This window comes from Amblyomma americanum, chromosome 11 (genome assembly GCF_052857255.1).
Source record: "Amblyomma americanum isolate KBUSLIRL-KWMA chromosome 11, ASM5285725v1, whole genome shotgun sequence".
Lineage (NCBI taxonomy): Eukaryota > Metazoa > Arthropoda > Arachnida > Ixodida > Ixodidae > Amblyomma > Amblyomma americanum.
The window spans coordinates 29,876,553-29,894,588 of NC_135507.1; the positions used below are offsets into that span (position 1 = coordinate 29,876,553).

At 52.3% G+C, this 18,036-nt stretch overlaps 2 protein-coding genes across 3 annotated transcripts in view; one reads left to right on the top strand and one right to left on the bottom strand.

Moving 5' to 3' along the window:
• LOC144110193 (TBC1 domain family member 2B-like) overlaps positions 1 to 18,036 on the bottom strand; it is a 142,900-nt gene that overhangs the window by 58,173 nt on the left and 66,691 nt on the right. The window lies entirely within an intron of this gene.
• The window catches only part of LOC144110197 (uncharacterized), a 108,215-nt gene that overhangs the window by 52,872 nt on the left and 37,307 nt on the right, over positions 1 to 18,036 (top strand). The window lies entirely within an intron of this gene.

The following is an 18,036-nucleotide window of genomic DNA, read 5'->3' on the forward strand; positions in this document are numbered from 1 at the left end:
AGTGTTTTTTTTATTGCTCATACGTTATACACCAAAAACCCTTCCGGAGGTGTTAAAAAACTACCCTAGAATATTTGCAACGAGCATCGCTGCATCGGTCCTACTTGATGGCAGGAATGGCCTCAAGGTGAAGCAACTATTCAACCAAATAGCACTCATGCTTACTGACAACTGCACATCTCTCGAAAAAAAGTCACGAAGCTTGTCAGCACTATCGCATGGACGAACAGATATTCCTACTGGTATTGGTACCTCGTTAATATAATTAACTCGGTCCACGTGCCACTAACTCCGCGTTTCGCAACCACGCTAGCACGGAGATGCGATTACTCGGCGCACCGCTTTTCCCCTGCTCCATCCAACCCCGCAGGATCAAAGGAGGTTTGTCCATTCGCGTGTTACGCATGTCGCGTCGTGAACTGACAGGTAAAAGTTTATTTTTGCGGAATGTGCCTGGAGGGTACTTTCTGGAACAAGTACAACAACGCGTACAGTCGCTTTCAACGCTCCGTTGCACTAAAGCTTGCCGTGGGATCAAACGAGCGATGCGTTTCGCCAGCAGCGCAGGTCACATTCGCGCAGCTCCGTGAATACACACAAACGTATATCGCCGCTGCAGCACGCGTTGCAAGGCTCCATTAAATTAAGCGACATTTTCCTACGGCGACCGGTGACGGCTCTTGCCGTATCCGCTCTCCCTTCCTCCCCGCCCACTTGGCATCGCCGCGTGGACCAGCTCCAAATTATGCAAATTAGGGCCCGCCGGACCGCGCAGAGTGGCGCTGACAGCGTGAGATTGCGAAGCCTGCCGAACCAGGGACACGCGGCTACCGCGGGGGCCAACTGGGCTGCGATGCAGAAAATGCTGCTGCAGTTTGTGTGTTATATATGCATTTCGAGACACGCGGAGCGGAAGGATGTCGCTCAGCGGTGCTGAGGATGCGGATCTCACCTCTGTACTCTGTGTGGAATTTCCCTCGAGGCGAAGAAAACCGGACGTTTACGCCTATACGGGGGTACAAGGGGAATAAGCTCCTCTCTAGCGCAGTCACCAGAGAGGACACCTTACTCCTTTTTGTTTACTCCTTTCTGTATAGAATGTACACAATGCGCGAGCGAGTTTCAAATCGTCCGCGCGTTTCGCCTGGCAGTGAACACCGAAAGCAAATTTAAAAAAAAAATGGCGGTGGTTTAGCTCTGGTTAAACCTGGAGTGGCGCGATAGCTACAGCTGGCCGAGGTGGAACTTGGCCACGTGACAAACCACGTGACGCACCACGTGATCAGCCGCGCCGCCGGCAGCTGCTCCGCACCACGTGGCCAAACACGTGACAGCGTGGCGGCGCCGCCACGCTGAAGGCTCGAAATGCTACCGTAATGTAGCCATCGCTACAAAAGAATTCAAGAGAAAAATTTCCCATAAAGAAAATTCCTTTTAAGACAAACCCGACATGCGCTCACGTACACACTAACACACGCGCGCAAACTCGCACACAAGGGAAGCAACAGTGAATAAATAACGATCGCAGCCCAGTGCGATGTCGTTCTCACCCACGCGAGGTACGTGTAGTATATAGTCGGTTGAAATTACAACGCACGAGCGGTGTTTGGGAAAGAGGGGGGGGGGGGGGGGGCAGCAGCGACGTCACAGCTGTTTTGTCCGCGCCCAAGTAATGGCAAAAGAAGCCTGCGAGCGGAGCTGTATCTACACAAGAACAGCGCGTTCGTGTCGATAAAGGAAAAAAAAAAAGAAGCTGTAAACGGGGCGGACGTCGCCTCTCCGCTGACAGCACACTGTGTCGTTGTTCTTAAGGGTCGAACGTGCCCTAATCAGCGTAATATCGCGCGCTGCAGCCGCGAACGCGACGGCAGCGTGTGCCCTGTTTTGTTTCGCACACCTGCCAGCCCGTAGGGACAGGTAGGAAATGAATGCAGACAATAAGAAAAAAAAATCGACGAGCGCGCTTTCACGAAAGCGGGTCCCCTCTTTTCTGGGGCGAAAAAACTGGTCGGAGAGGACAAAAAAAAAAAACAACACTGGAGCACTAAGTGTACACGCGTATAAGCGAAGGCTGCCCGCCACGGTCTCGAACTAACGAGGACAGGGAGCAGCAGTTCTTCCCCAATTGGGACAGAATTCGGGAGCAAGCTGAGACGGTGCCAACTGGGGTGAAAGGAGGACGGCCCGGCCCGCGGCCGCTTTTAGGCTGCCGTGAAATATTCACGCCTTACAGCGACAACCTCGCGCCATACGCGCGTTGGGCCCATAGACTCGAATTCGCTCCTCATTACCGTTGCTATATATATATATATATATATATATATATATATATGTGTGTGTGTGTGTGTGTGTGTGTGTGTGTGTGTAGGCGCGCACGGCGACACAGTGGTCCGATTTAATGAGACCGTGCTCTTCATTGGTGTATATTTGCCGTTATTTTCTCTACACTGCATGTAACTTCACGAGGTCACTAAAACCGCGCAGCACTAAGGAAGTTAGAGGCGCAGCTCCAGCCAATCCGGAGAAGGGGGGGGGGGGGGGGGTCACTTGTCGTAGCTGTTCCTGATTGGCCTCCCGGTTGCGCAGATTGGCCAATCAGGAATCAGGACAGTCATTGCTTATGCAAGAACATTTCCGTACCATTCGGACCAAGACTAACACCGTGTTCTAGGTTCCATAAGAATGCGCGGTTCTAGGTCGAGAAAAAAAAAAGAGCGACCGCGAGTAAATAGCGCGCTCTTTCGACGAGGTTGGCGAACGGTCAATTATCGAAACACCGCGACACAAGTATAGGTGGCGCTCCGGAGGTCTGCCCGCGGATTCAGCTAATAACTGAGCGCCCCGGCTGCGTTAATAGGTGCCGACTAAGCCCTGTTAATAGCTAAGCGCTCTGTTCCACTCCATCGGTTTTGCCTTTTTCTCCGTTTTTGGCTTCCGTATTTCACTTGGAGCCCATGCACTGTCCCCCTCTTACTGGGGGCTTTAATTAGCGGGTCCGAAATGAGGGGCCAACTTTACCTGTCGCAGGCGGCCGTAATGCAATTATCCGCGGCGCTCGCCTATAGATGGCATCCCGCTAATCGCATTAGCGTATACACGCTATACAGGCGCGAGCTTTTTGGGGAACTCGCGAGTGCACGGCGCGGTTGGAAGTGCGTATTCTTATCGGGTCGGACCCAACAACGTTCCAAACAACGGGCGGGACCGTATACGAGTGGAGGACCGCGTTACTATAATCCCCAAACGCGCATCCCAAAACGGGCTTTTCTGTTGGAGTACATTCGGGAAACGCGGGTTCAACGACGCGCACTTTCAGCGAGTGTGAGACTCCGAGATGGTCGGTGTATAGCCAAAGCCCATACTCGCGAAGATCCGCGACGGGTCTTCAAATTGCTCGACGCGCCATCTGGCGACGCGTGCACGAGTGGCGAAACGAAGGACGAGTTACGAAACGCAGAGACAAAAGAAATAATAAAAAAGGCTCGTGCGTCAGAAGCGACTCTTGACACCATATAGGCGCCGAACGTATAAGCAAGCGATTTTTTTCTTTTTTTTTTGGCGCGACGAGGGAAAGGCGTAACCAAACCCCGCCAAAGATTACATTTCCGGCGCGCTCGCGAGATATTTCTTAAACCAGGGGGGGGGGGGGGGGGGGAGCAAAACAACAAAATTATGACCTCTCTGCGGAGCAAGCGAACGCAGGGTGCAGTATACGGGCGAATTGGAGTGCGTCAGGGCTAAGCTCGTTATTGTCTCGTTCCCTTGCCTCTCTATAAGTCGCGAATATATATACGGCCGAGATTCGCTCTATACCATATATGGAGTGTATGGGCAATCTCGTTGCGTCTCGTGCGGGGGGTTATAGAGCGAGGTCTCTGTTTTCAGTCTTTCCTTCTGTGCGTGGAAGCGAGGTGTTTGCAGGTGTCGAAATCGCGAGCGCCTATACGGTGCTTTACACACGAACTGTGCAAAGAGCGCCAACTTGAACATACACATGCGCGTGCGTCAGTGCGATTATGCTGAGCTATACTGCTTCGATTTGCGAGACGTATACTGTATGTACAGTCGCGTGCAATGTAAAAGGGAACAAAGGTTGATCATTCGGTGATTACTCCCTAGATGAAAGAAGCCCTCAGCCCCTCCTCGATGCTGAGGAGACGGCTGAGGTTTGCCGTAGCCGCCATGGAGATGTCTCGCCCTCCGTGCAGTTGTTAATGCCTTTGGCGGAAGTGACGTCACTTCCGGTCCGGTGACGTCACTCCCCCAGCCAATGAGAATGCGCCGGTCTAATGACGTCACTTCCAGTTCCAGCCAATCCGCGAGTTCAACTTCCGACGACGCGTTTTCTTGCCGATGAGGCTTTCTGACGTTATCGCACTAGAACTATAGAAGCGCTCGGACCCGCCGTCGTCTTAGGTTCACACGGGTAACGCGCACTTGCGTTGATATCGCGTCTTCGAGGGCCACTCAGCACAAATTAAAGTCTACCTGTACGTATCGATTACCGCGTTCTATAAAGTCAAAGCGGATGCTATCACTGAAAACGGAGTTTCATACGTTAGAAAAGGTCAAAGGAGTAAATACAGGTGTCGCCGTCATCGGCCGTTTCCGCAAGGAAAATGCGGCGGCGTCCAGTCTTGAAGGCGCGCAGATCTCGCAGGCTGGGCTGCACCGCCATTCACTTCCAAGACGGTGTTCGGTCGTGACACGAGTTTGAATGGATCGGCCGATTTCGAAAGCCAATTTTCCTGGCCATAAACGACTTTTTTTTTTCTTCCGCCGGACAAACGTGTACACAGAAAAAAAAATCAATTCTGTGCCCATTTTTCGCTAACACAAATTGAATGGTCTTCGGTGAATCGATTTTTTTTCCGACAACAAAATTGGATGGTCTTCGGCGTACCAACAAGCGAGAAGGGGCGCAGGTCTCCGTTCCCAAAGAGCGCCGCCGAGACTATGCGTTCAACTTGAACGTGTGTTCCGTCGAAAGTCGAGCCCCGCCGCGGTGGCTCAGTGGTTAGGGCGCTCGACTACTGATCCGGAGTTCCCGGGTTCGAACCCGACCGCGGCGGCCCGTGTGCTGTGCGATGTCAGTGCACGTTAAAGATCCCCAGGTGGTCGAAATTATTCCGGAGCCCTCCACTACGGCACCTATTCTTCCTTTCTTCTTTCACTCCCTCCTATATCCCTTCCCTTACGGCGCGGTTCAGGTGTCCAAAGATATATGAGACAGATACTGCGCCATTTCCTTTCCCCAAAAACCAATTATTATTATTATTAAAAAAGTCGATGTGAACGCGCGCAATTCCGGAGCCACATCGCGTTCCATTATAGACGGATATGTACAGTTTAGCTACCGGTGGCCCCATTTCGATTCACACACCGACGGTTTCCATGCCGCCGCACCCAAGCAGCCAACCGCTCGGGCTGCGATAGGAAGGGGCGGGTCGTCGTGGTGAGCCCGTTTACTCCAAGGTTCCTCCTCCTCTCTCATCTCTCTCTGCCCAACTCACGCAGTTGCAATATGCAGCGTCCATGGGCGCGTCGCCATTACGAAAGAGCTCCCCGCGACGACCGCCGAGCCCCCATAACGCATGCACCGACGTGGACACAGCGGTAGACACACACGTAGGTGCATATGCGTATATATGCGGTCAGGCCTAGGCGCGACCAAAACACGCGTGAACACAAACGCCCTCTCCTCCGCTCCCTGTCTCCCACGTGCGGGCAAATTGGGGAACAAAAAAGGGAGGCGTTTGGTCCGCGCGGCATGACAACGGCTCTTCCTAATCAATACTGCATGTTGTGTACATTTGCGACCGTATAGCGGCCTTCCGTATGCCTGGACAGGCAGGCAGGCAGGTAAGCACTATACCGTCAGCGAACTGTGTGTGTGTGTGTGTGCGTGTTGGGGGGGAGGGGTGGCAGGCGCATTTCTATATTCAGTACATCTGCATTTTAATACCATATCTACACAATAGCGCACCCAGCAATGCCCCCTCCTCCCACTATTTCTCTCTCTCTCTTATACCCTTTATACCAGCGTCATCAATTCGTATTCATGCTCGAAGCTTGCGCACGCAAACCGCGCCGGGGCGGAATTCTTGATCGGTTGACTTTCTAACGGAAGAGGGATGGTGTGCGTATGCATGTGTGTGCGTGCGGGGGGGGGGGTGAGAGGGGGCGTGGTGGTCTCTCGACGTCGAGCTAGCGGCGGAAACGTCGCAGGGTAGAGAGGGGGGGGGGGGGGCGGAGAGAAACGGTGTTAGGTCGGATTAATCGAACGCACCGGCCTGCGAGCAGCGCTCCTGTTAATTAAGGCGAGTGATTCACGGCTGCACGAGCTTCGCGAGAGCCATCGACGCGCCTTTCGCATAAACTGACCGTATGTGTGTACGCTCGCGCCGATCGCGATGGGCTGCGATAAATCTTGATACGCCGCGCGCCGAAGGGCTATTATGCCTCCGGACCCCTATAGCTTTGGGACGCACGCTAAGGCGATCGATAAGGCGCGCCAGAGTTGTGCGGTCTTTACGTTTCGTTGCGTTAAGCGAGCTGGAAGACTTGGCGCTACTTATTACTGTTGCGCCGTTCCTTTTCTGATTGGGTGAACCGCGGGTGCCTAGATTAACGGGGATAAATTCGGCCCGTCGGAAGCCAGTGCTTCTTTTTCCGGTTATGAATTCTACCTAGAGTTCGTTACAGAGAGAATAAGCATTACCCGCCACTAATGCCGCGTTCATTAGGTTAGGTTCGACTAATTTTTTTGAACGACACCGAGGGCCGATGCACGTGACGGCAGTTTTTAGCGGTCTGCGCCGCCAACACTGTACATTGGCGAAGGTTAGGTAAAGTAAATCAGCCGGAGAGGAACAGGAATGGGACTTTTGTTTTCATCCGTGCACTTGTTTTAATTCACCGATGCATAAACAGTGCCGATTTGCAAACTGGCTGAGGTTACACAACAACCGTGAGATCCTTAATTCCTGAAGCACAAGATTACGACGACATACAAAACACATTCGTGAAGGTAAGGCCAGCAGGACTGCTAGAGGTTCTCGGTGGAATCGGAGACGCAACAAAAGCACCAACTGCCGAAGAGTCGAGCTCGAAACGAAATTTCGACAAAAAAAAAAAGATTTCGTTATAGCGAGTATTTATAATACGCCTGCTTCGGACAGCTTCGTAAGGCGCGCTGTCGTCTCCGAGAGCGAGACTCCATTTCCAGCGAAAGCAGGCTCGGGGCGATACACTTCTGACTGACGCGTGCCAAGATATTCTCGTCTTATCGTTTTTATTTTTTGACGCCTCGCATCTTCTAGGCGTTGCTGTTTAAGTGGGTTTGACCTGACCCGATGCCCGAAGGAAACGTATATACAATTCGATCAAGCCGCCGGTTTTCGAGTCTTGCGTACCATCTAGGTGTTTTTTTCTTTTTTTTTTCTTCTTCAGCGGCCTACCTCTTTCAGGTATAGCAAACAGGAGACAGTGTTCGCGGCGCCACCTGCCAGCCATTGCCCGATGTACCGGTGCGCCGCGCTTCTCCGTACAGAGTGATCACTCTCAGGCAAACACACGTTGTAACGCCCAACAGCCTCTGTAGTGGCATTCGTGTATTTGTATATGTGCGCCATATAAACACAGGCACAAAACGGAAGACGGGCCAGCCAGACCTTCCCAAAAAACCCTAGTCGTCCGGGATCGCGAATCGATCAAAGTCTAGAACGGATTCCTGCTCTTTCATGTCTTTCTTTCTTTCCTTGCGCCTCTCCACTCGCTTGTGTCATTTTCTCCTCTCTGTCGCCCGGCTGCTTACTGCCCCACTCCCCTTTTACCGTCTCAATATATTTTTCTTCGGCTGCTTCTGAGCCCGGCTTCTTTCGCGCGCCAATCCTTTCGTTCAAGTCTTCAGTAACGCACTTTTATTTTGTTTGTTTTTGTTTTGTTTTTATTCTTTCCGCGTTCGCTTGCTCTTTCGAAAGCGTCTCTTGCGACCGCTTCCTCCATCACGGAGACTCGTCACCATGGCAACCTTAATGGCCGGCCTTGGTCCGCGCCATGCTCGACATACATCCTCGTTCTGACTTTTCCTGTTCCCGCTGTCACCACGCCCCCCCCCCCCCCCACTCTCTTCGTCTCTCCTCCTTTTCACGCCGCCTCGCTTCTGTCACCCCTTAACTACATCACGCCGCATCCATGCGATGCACCAAGGAAAAACGAGGCAAAACGTAAAGGCTCGGGCGGTAGCCGTTGCACAAACATACGCGACATTGGGCCCGTGGCGCCGAGTAGCCTACGTTATTTGGCCGGATCAACGCTGGCCACGACTAGTCAAGCCAAGTCGAGGGCCACTACACACCCTCCGAGCAAAGCAGAGCTCCCCCCCCCCCCCCCCCCCCTGTTGTTTCTCGTTCACATCCCTCTTTCCCTTGTCCTCTCCCGAATACGGGATTATTCCGAACATCTTGTTTTCGGCGCTTCTCAGGCTTCCAAAAGCCAGGAAAGCTAAACAAAGAATTTAGGCGATGTAAAGTGGAGTCCCGCCAGCGCTCACAGAGCGTCCGTCCCCGTTGGACCGTGGTCACCTGGGGCCCTGCTCGATCCCCCCACCCACCCCCCAATATCCTGTTTTCCCGAGCTTACCACGGGGCTTTCTCTTATGCATCGGCAACGCCGTGGAGCTTAAAGTCCTCCCACGCGCGCGTGTATCCTATTTGCGCCGCGCGCGCCGCTCGATACACGCGGCACCACTACACGCACACGGAGAAACCACCGCCCCGTGTCCCGCAAACCGGAAGTTCCCACTCCTTCCCTACTCCCTCTCGATCCTGTATTCCCCCGTATTCTACCCACCTAAACCTGAAGTTATTTTTTCTTCCTATGCTATAAAACTTGATCCCCCCCGCCCAGCTTTTCTTTTGCAGCTTATCCTGATGGAAGCTCATTACCTCCCAGCCAAAGCACTGCGTTTCCCAGTTTTTTCCCTTTTTTGTATCCACCTTTCCCTCTACACGGAAGTTTGTCCCTTCGACCAGGGAACAAACCTCACTGGAGGAGGCCTTCTTCACGTGAAACCACATCTCCGCTCTTGCCCGAGTTTTGTTTTCCCTCACCCAGTTAGTTACTTGCAGCCACAGCTCGCTCGACCGGAGTTCGCTCTCCCCTTTCCCCAATTTCCCTATCGCCAAAACTTGACCCCGCCCCCTCTTCTTCGACCGTGCCGCTCGCTCCCCTCGATTGTCGTCTCGAGAGTCGCCGTCGCGACCTTCCTTTCCCCATTTCTCTCTGCCCCTCTTCCCTATGGTCCCCTCCCGGCACACTCATTAAGGTCTCGCGCGCGGTCTTAGTCGAGGCGGTCCGGGCCGTGAGGTGGTTGCCGCGGCTACAAGACGGCGGCGGAGCCGCAGAGCCGAGGCGGCTCTTGCATGCTTACGAGGACACGTTTCCGAGGGACTCGCTTCTATTATTTTCCCCCTCGCTTTTTCCTTCATTTCCCTCTTCCTTCCATCTCCCTCCGAGCCATACGAGCAGTCATTAAGCGTGACGAGGGCGCGCAAGGCGACGGGATGATAGAGTGAAGAGAGAGGCAAAGAAGCAGTGCACGCGAGTGAACGAGGGAGAACGAAAAAAGAAACAAAAATGTGGAGAAACGAGATAATCGTGCCAGTCGATTTTCTCTTCCCTATTTCCCTATTTTTATTCATTCCCACCCCTGATGGTTTTCTCGTTCCGCGTAGTATAGTGTAGCAGCTAACTTACTGAGCATCCCCCCCCCCCCCCCCCCCTCCTGCCGGTCTCTTTGCGGGAATGCATGTCCCAGATAGAGGCAGGCGAGAGCGTTTCTCTTGCCCGTGGTGTGTAACGATAATGGGACAGGCCGCTTAGCCGACGTGGCGGCGTCCAGTGCGCGCCTTTTCTTTCATCTTCATCCTCCTCTCTCTCTTCCTCCGCGCCGCTATAAAGATGATCGCCGCCACTACACCGAGCCCGCTATTGTAGAAAGCGGGAAAGCCTTCCGGTTCTTCTTGTGCGCACTGGCACTAACCGCACAATGACGTTCTCTGCGTGTGTACTGCGTGCGTACCACGTGCGTGCGTGCGTGTACGTGTGAGTGGCCGGCGTTTATTCTTCGGTTAATCGAGCACAGCCGACGCTCATTGTACTCACTGTGCTTGCTAACGAGCCGTAACCCTCTCTCTCTTACACTCCCTTTTTCGTTTTATTTTTTAACGGGACCTAGCTTAGACGCGCCTGCCCGACGCTTTATGCTCCAGCGAGGTATTGTGTTGGGCGATCTTGTTCATGGCGGTTATTAGTAAAACTGTTGGGCGATCTTGTTCATGGCGGTCTTGTTCATGGCGGTTATTAGTAAAACTGTAGAGTCCTTCTATAAAGTCCTTCTGTCGAGTCCACAGGGGGGCGCTGTATAGTCTATATGTCAGGCCCCGGCATTTTCCGTCCTCGTGATTCACCGCAGCGTAATGACGCAAAGCTCCGCGGCAGGTCGCTACAAGGTATTCATAAACTATGTTATATACACGCTGACTAAACCGGCGCCGCCTACGAGACGCGTCCCGAGACCCAAGACGCACGCGAGACACGGCGTGCCTTTCGTAAAATCCGGCCTGCGTTTAGCCCCGCGGGCGCGTTTCTTGAAGCATAAGAGCTTTCAAAACTTCTCTCTCTCTCCCTCTCTTGCGTGCGCCGGAGACACGACGGCGCGATTGCTTTCAAAAAGGGACCGACCAAGCATTAGGCCACGGTCGCTTCCGGACAGCGCCGAGCGGCGCGTCCCACTGCATCCTGCGTGCCTGCCGCTGCGGCACGATGCGGATGGCCATTGCGACGTACACGGGTCGCCGTTATGAGACGTCGGAGGAGGCGGCTTCAAGAGGAAGCCGGGAAGCCATCAGTGCCCTTTGAGGATCCGGCGAGGGGCTTTTAACGTGCTTGTAGTAATGCGGGGTCTGAGCAACTCTCGTCGTTGGCGCTTTACTTATAATGTACGCGGGCAGGTAGGAGGTCGACTTGCAAAACGCTGAGCGCCCTCTCTAGGACGGGTCGCTGCACCCCTGCGTACTACTTACTGAGCAGGGAGACGATATTTATGCGAGAGCATTAAAAAAAATCCTCCTCGGGTGTGTCATGGGTAAAAAAAAAATCGCCCAATGGCTGGAGGAGAGTGATGTCACCTGAGCGGATAAGTCCCATTGGCGGGATGGCAGTGACGTCACCAAACAGGCTGTGACGTCACATCCGGTAAAAGGCGTACAAAGCCTCCAATGCTGCCTCGCCGCGGTGGCTGAGTGGTTAGGGCGGTCGGCTACTTATCCGGAGTTGCCGGGTTCGAACCCGACCGCGGCGGCTGCGTTTTTATGGAGGCAAAGCGCTAAGGCACCCGTGTGCTGTGCGATGTCAGTGCACGTCAAAGATCCCCAGGTCGTCGAAATTATTCCGGAGCCCTCCACTACGGCACCTCTTTCTTCATTTCTTCTTTCACTCCCTCCTTTATCCTTTCCCTTATGGCGCGGTTCAGGTGTCCAACGATATGAGACAGATACTGCGTCATTTCCTTTCCCCAAAATCCAATTATTATTACTCCAATGCTATCTCATTTCCAACAGTTAATTAGGTGTCCCAGTGAAGTTTGTGCGGCATCTGTAGGAGTATACTGTATACAAACATCGAACATATTCCGATAGACTGAAGGCACACATGCAGATAACAAGAAGGTAATAGTCATCATGGCACTGTGCGGCTTAAGAAATTAAGGCAAAATTAACGCATCAGCTGTTGAGGCGAGCAAGACAAGACGAGAGTATTGGTGGCGTAAAATAATGGATAAAAAAAATTAGACGAACCGTCAGAGAAATCGAGATAATTTATAGTTTATGGGGGTTTAACGTCCCAAAGCGACTCAGGCTATGAGGGACGCCGTAGTGAAGGGCTCCGGAAATTTCGACCACCTGGGGTTCTTTAACGCGCACTGACATCGCACAGTACACGGGCCTCTAGAATTTCGCCTCCATCGAAATTCGACCGCCGCGGCCGGGATCGAACCCGCGTCTTTCGGCCAGCAGCCGAGCGCCATAACCACTCAGCCGCCGCGGCGGCTAATTTATAGTTTAGAACGTGGGAAGAAAATAGCTTAGAATGGCGATGAACGAGAATTGAAAGTTAGAAAAAAAAGTACGGAAAAATATAATATCGCCGCTTGAATTACCCGGTAAGATGGCGCTCGCTACTCGCCAATTCGAAGGGGACGCCAATAACCCCCCCCCCCCCCCCCCACCCGCCTCACAATGTTGCTTCGTATGTGGCTTCGTACTTATTTAGACGAGTGACAGCAAGTACAAGAAAAAATGTAGTAAAAAAAGAGCGTTTTGTTGTGTTTCGGCTATTGCGTTCACGTTGTCCAAATGTTTAAATCTGGTATCTAAAGTGTTTGCTCAGTGGTTAGGGCGCTCGACTACTGATCCGGAGTTCCCGGGTTCGAACCCGACCGCGGCGGCTGCGTTTTTATGGAGGAAAAACGCTAAGGCGCCCGTGTGCTGTGCGATGTCAGTGCACGTTAAAGATCCCCAGGCGGTCGAAATTATTCCGGAGCCCTCCACTACGGCACCTCTCTCTTCCTTTCTTCTTTCACTCCCTCCTTTATCCCTTCCCTTACGGCGCGGTTCAGGTGTCCAACGATATATGAGACAGATACTGCGCCATTTCCTTTCCCCCAAAAAACCAATTATTATTATTATTAAAGTGTTTTATTTGCCTTGGAATTATCGTGCACCGTTCGCGTTTTGCTGCATCAAGTTACTTCCAATTGAATACACTCCAATCTTCGGTGGAGGCCAGGACGGATATTTAGCAAATAAATACGTGCGGTGGGGTGACGCCGTTGTCAGCCTCTTCCTATGCAGCGCCGCCACTCTGCATTATCCGCACACATTTTGGCTCGATTAATTGGCATCCTGCCCACCGTCTCGCCAACGAAGCCGTCTTGCTGGTGACGCCTTTTCGCGCGGAGCAGACTGGGCGGCTTCGCAAGATCGCATATCAAAATACTGTAAATACTGTACATAATACTAATTTATACATAATACTACAGACACCGCCTTTTACAAGCTGTATGGAAAGTTCCGGCGAGGGGTACTAGCTTCCGACACATTACGCGACTTTCGGCTTCCTCTGCTGGAATAAAAAACGCGCTCAGCGCAGCAACGCTCGAGTTTTTTATCAGTAAAAAAAAAGCAAATCAAATAGAATTACGGTATGCGAAGTTGCGCTTCAAGTCCTTGGCATTCTTACATGCGGCTAATTTGCATAAATTTCGAGCGCTTCAAGAGCTGCTACTCGGCGCCTCGAAGGGACAACGCGCTCAGGCATAAAACCATACTTCACATCATCGTTGGTTGCTCCGCCGCGGTGGCTCAGTGGTTAGGGCGCTCGACTACTGATCCGGAGTTCCCGGGTTCGAACCCGACCGCGGCGGCTGCGCTTTTATGGAGGAAAAACGCTAAGGCGGCCGTGTGCTGTGCGATGTCAGTGCACGTTAAAGATCCCCGGGTGGTCGAAATTATTCCGGAGGCCTCCTCCACTACGGCACCTATTCCTTTCTTCTTTCACTCCCTCCCTTATCCCTTCCCATACGGCGCGGTTCAGGTGTCCAACGATATATGAGACAGATACTGCGCCATTTCCTTTCCCCAAAAACCAATTATATTATTATGTCTGTGCCTCGTGCCCTGTTTCTGTCGCCCTGCTCCTAACGTGTACGGAAGAAAAAAATAGTCAACTAAAAAGGACACTCTGCACTCGAACTGAAGGAAAGGACGCCCTGGAATAAGAAAGGATAAAAGAATGAAAGAAAATGCAGAGGCGAAACGCGATTCGCGCCAGCACGGGTAAAGACAGTCTCCAGAGTAAAGGCCGATCGGTAGAAGCAACGCCAGGCACCAACAACGCGACATCCAGTCACCCGGGAGACACACGCAAGAGAACGAACGCCAAGAAAGCGAACGGTCGAAACTCGTGTACTGTGGGCAAACAAACGCGTGGAGAAATGAAGTCATCTCTCATCGGGAGGCCGCCGTATAGCTGGCGCCCTCTCTCGGAGCACGCGTCCTCCTCCTCCTCCTCCTCCTCAAGAATGTACTCCCGACGCATCGGTTCCGAAAAAGGCGGCAACCGAAAAGACGGCGCACGAGTTTCGTTTTGTTCCCGAAATATATGGCATATGTGCGAGTTTATATAGGAAAAAAAAATGGCGCCGTATACTTGTCCGGCGTTAAGCGTGACAGCGTGTGCGGAAAGCGTCCTTTGTGCCGTCCCGAATCACGCATATTTTGTTCCGCTCCAACGAGACTGCCAAAAGAAGATATTGTGCGCTATTTCCTTTGTTTTTACGCACTCCGTTTGATAATGCAGCTTTGGAATGAGAGACGTAGCGTGGCATGAAGCCGACCGTCGTTCAAACGCCTTTTGTCGCAAAAACACACGAACCACTGTACACGTGCTAGCTAGAATGACTGTACGCGGGGACAACAGGGCTTCATCGGCTCCTGGCTATAGCGAGTCTTCCAAGATAAATAAAATTAACCCCCTGGTTAATGCGACTTACACGTGCGCTAGCACAATATGTATGAACCTTTTCGCACGGGTTACTTATGACGGTTCTGCAGACAATGCAGGCGGCAGCTGCGCGGTTTCTGCCTTTGCACCTGGCTGCAGCTGCCTCAGAACCGGTTTGCATCCTTTCCACAAGGCAGCGGCAGGAGCGTTACCCTCCATTCCACTTAGCTGCAGCTGGTGTGCACTGGTTTTGCCCTTTCCGCATGGCTGCAGCGGCCGTGAAACCGGTTTTTCTCCTTCACCACGGAGTTCCCGGGTTCGAACCCGACCGCGGCGGCTGCGTCTTTATGGAGGAAAAACGCTAAGGCGCCCGTGTGCTGTGCGATGTCAGTGCACGTTAAAGATCCCCAGGTGGTCGAAATTATTACGGAGCCCTCCACTACGGCACTTCCTTCCTTGTTTCACTCCCTCCTTTATCCCTTCCCTTACGGCGCGGTTCAGCTGTCCAACGATATATGAGACAGATACTGTGCCATTTCCATTCCCCAGAACCAATTATTATTATTATTATTATTATTATTATTATTATTATTATTATTATTATTATTATTATTATTATTAACGGTGTGCGGAAAAGCCTAGGGTATAATAGGACAGCTTTTGCAAGCCACTATACACTCTAAACAGAAAAAAAGTAAATAAGCAGTCCTCTTAAGGGAGGTGCGCTGGACGGCAGATTACTCCTTTTTTTCTCCCATATCGGCGTATAGAGTGTACACACACACAGGTATAACACTTCCGGACGCGCGCGTGGCAGCCAGCATCCGTGCACCGCCTAAGACGATTAGCCGTCCAGGTAAACCGAGCTGAGAACGCTCGGTTCCGCTTCGTCGACGCGCCCAACACATCCAAGCTTTAATCCAAGAGGGGGCGCGGCTGCGGTGAAACGGAAGTAAGCGGCGGTTTACTTCCGGTTCCGCCTCGGCGCGTCTCGCGCGGGCGTCTGCCCGTGGCGTTGCCGTATAAACACGGCCCGTCGCTGCGTATCGGTTAATTGAATTAGAGCCGCGTCGGCCTACAAGCGCTAGCTCCCCTCCAACTCTCCCTTTACACCCGTATCGCTGAACCACGTCGGAACAACGCTGCTGGCTTAGACAGAAAATGGAGCACAGCGCCGCTCACTTTTTCCTTCACTTATCATTGCTTGCGTTCTTCCGTCGGCGCCTTAGCTTTTTCTCGAGGTCAAGAGCTCGCGAGTTTCGAGCGACATCTATTGGAGGAGGCAGCAATCGGGAGCACTATAGCTAGCCTGCGGCTCCAACAGCGCGTACACCCTAAACAGAAAAGAGAGTATAGTTTGTACATATTACTTCTTCCCATATCCTCTCTTCCAGTCCCCTCACCTCTTTCATTTCTCCATTCTGCCTGCTATCCTTTATTTCCGCTGCCCCAGCTCAGGTGCTTCAGTATCGATGGCAGATGCCGGGGCTAGCAAAAATCTTTTCCTTCCTTTTTATTCTTATTTTTAATAAAACCACTACCACCACCACCAGAGTAATCTGACCTCTCGCGGAGCGCGCTAGAGGACAGCTCACTCCCATACAAGGGTACTTGTGTCTAAAACGTACCGAAGGAGATAGCGGCGCCGGGTGCCTACCGGGCGTAAGAAAATTACCGCCGCACTGCTTCGCGTGTGAGCGTGAATCGGTGACAGGGAGTGTGAATGGAAGGTGAGTGTGAAGAGTGACTGCCTGGATGAATGAGTTCTACACTTTGAACACAAATACACCTATATGGGAGTAGAAAGGGTGTAAGCTGTCTTCTAGCGCGCACCCTTTTATAAAAGAGAACACAAATACACCTATATGGGAGTAAAAAGGGTGTAATCTGTCTTCTAGCACGCACCCTTTTATAAACGAGTGTGCGCAAGAGGATATCTTTCCTCCTTTTTTTACTCCCTTTAATTAGAGTGTAGGGTCAGGACGATCAAGATCACCCCTTTTTTGCGATCGTTTGGAGTTACAAATAGATCATGAGAGTTACTCGTTCCGAAAAATGCACCGCCATGGCGCCAGATATGACAAGTAGTGGGAACTGGCACAAAAGGAGGGAAGAAAAAACACGAACGGAGCTGCTGTATTTTTTTCCTTCATTGCTGCCGTGATTTCGTGCCTTTCGCGCGCAGGGTGCGTATCGTAGAAAACTCTTCAGTTGGTGCCTGGCGTGCTGGTGCACCCTAGAGTCACTAAATAAAGACTTAGAGTACCGTCACTGCAGCACGGTGGTAAGCAGGGGCGGCCATTTTGTTGTTTATCATTGTTGCCAGATTGCCGCTTCGGCGACCTCGCCGCTAACTTTGGCCCGGCCATTTTGTAAACAACGCTGTTAGCCACCCTGCGCTGCAGCGGCGATCGTAGCCGTACGGCGTGGAGCCACTCAGATGCAAACGGTACAGCTGTTGCCTTCAGTTTATGCTTTCGTCGTGCGGAGCTGAAATGCTGCGAGGCGCGGAATCCCTGGTCACTGAGTCGGTCACCGGCAGCACTCGCAGCACTAGGACTACCACAGTTGCCCGACTGAAAACGCACAAGCCACAAAATGGCAGCCCCCATGAACCGTCGCAGAGTAAACAAGTATCTCGTGATGCAAACTGACCAATGATCGTGGCGGCGGCACAGAACAATAGGAGAAAAGAGTGCCGGTACTTATGTCTTTATTTAGTGACTCTAGTGCACTCTAAAACACGACAGCCCCTTGTGTATTCAGAGGAAGTGTTAAGGAAGAACCCTGTAAAGGACTCACGCGCGCTTCGCTTTAGCTTTCTCGCTCGCTCTATTGTGTCCTCGGCGCGAATACACAACAAACAGATTCGCAAATGCGAGCAAAACGGTTCCTTTTGGCCGCTTTTCCCCTTTTGCAGCCCCCTTAATTCTGCGCGCCGCATTCGGCGTAAACCTCGCAACTGAGACACTGACACGCTCCTACAGTCGACTGCGTATGCCGCTCTCGGTCACTTTCAAAAGCGGTCCGATGAAAGAAGCGTAAAGAAGCACTGCCGCTGGGAGAGAGAGAAAAAATAGCGAAAAGAGCGCGATTCGGTGGCTCTGTTTTGTAAACAGATGCGTTTTTTTTTTCTTTTTATCTGCGCCCTGGGAGAATGTGTGCTAGCGAGATAACATGGATTACCAATCGACTCCGATTTAACGTGCAGTCGCCCGCCGCCATTTTGCTTCTCCATGTGGCTCAGTGGTTAGGGCGCTCGACTACTGATCCGGAGTTCCCGGGCTCGAACCCGACCGCGGCGGCTGCGTTTTTATGGAGGAAAAACGCTAAGGCGCCCGTGTGCTGTGCGATGTCGGTGCACGTTAAAGATCCCCAGGTGGTCGAAATTATTCCGGAGCCCTCCACTACGGCACCTCTCTCTTCCTTTCTTCTTTCACTCCCTCCTTTATCCCTTCCCTTACGGCG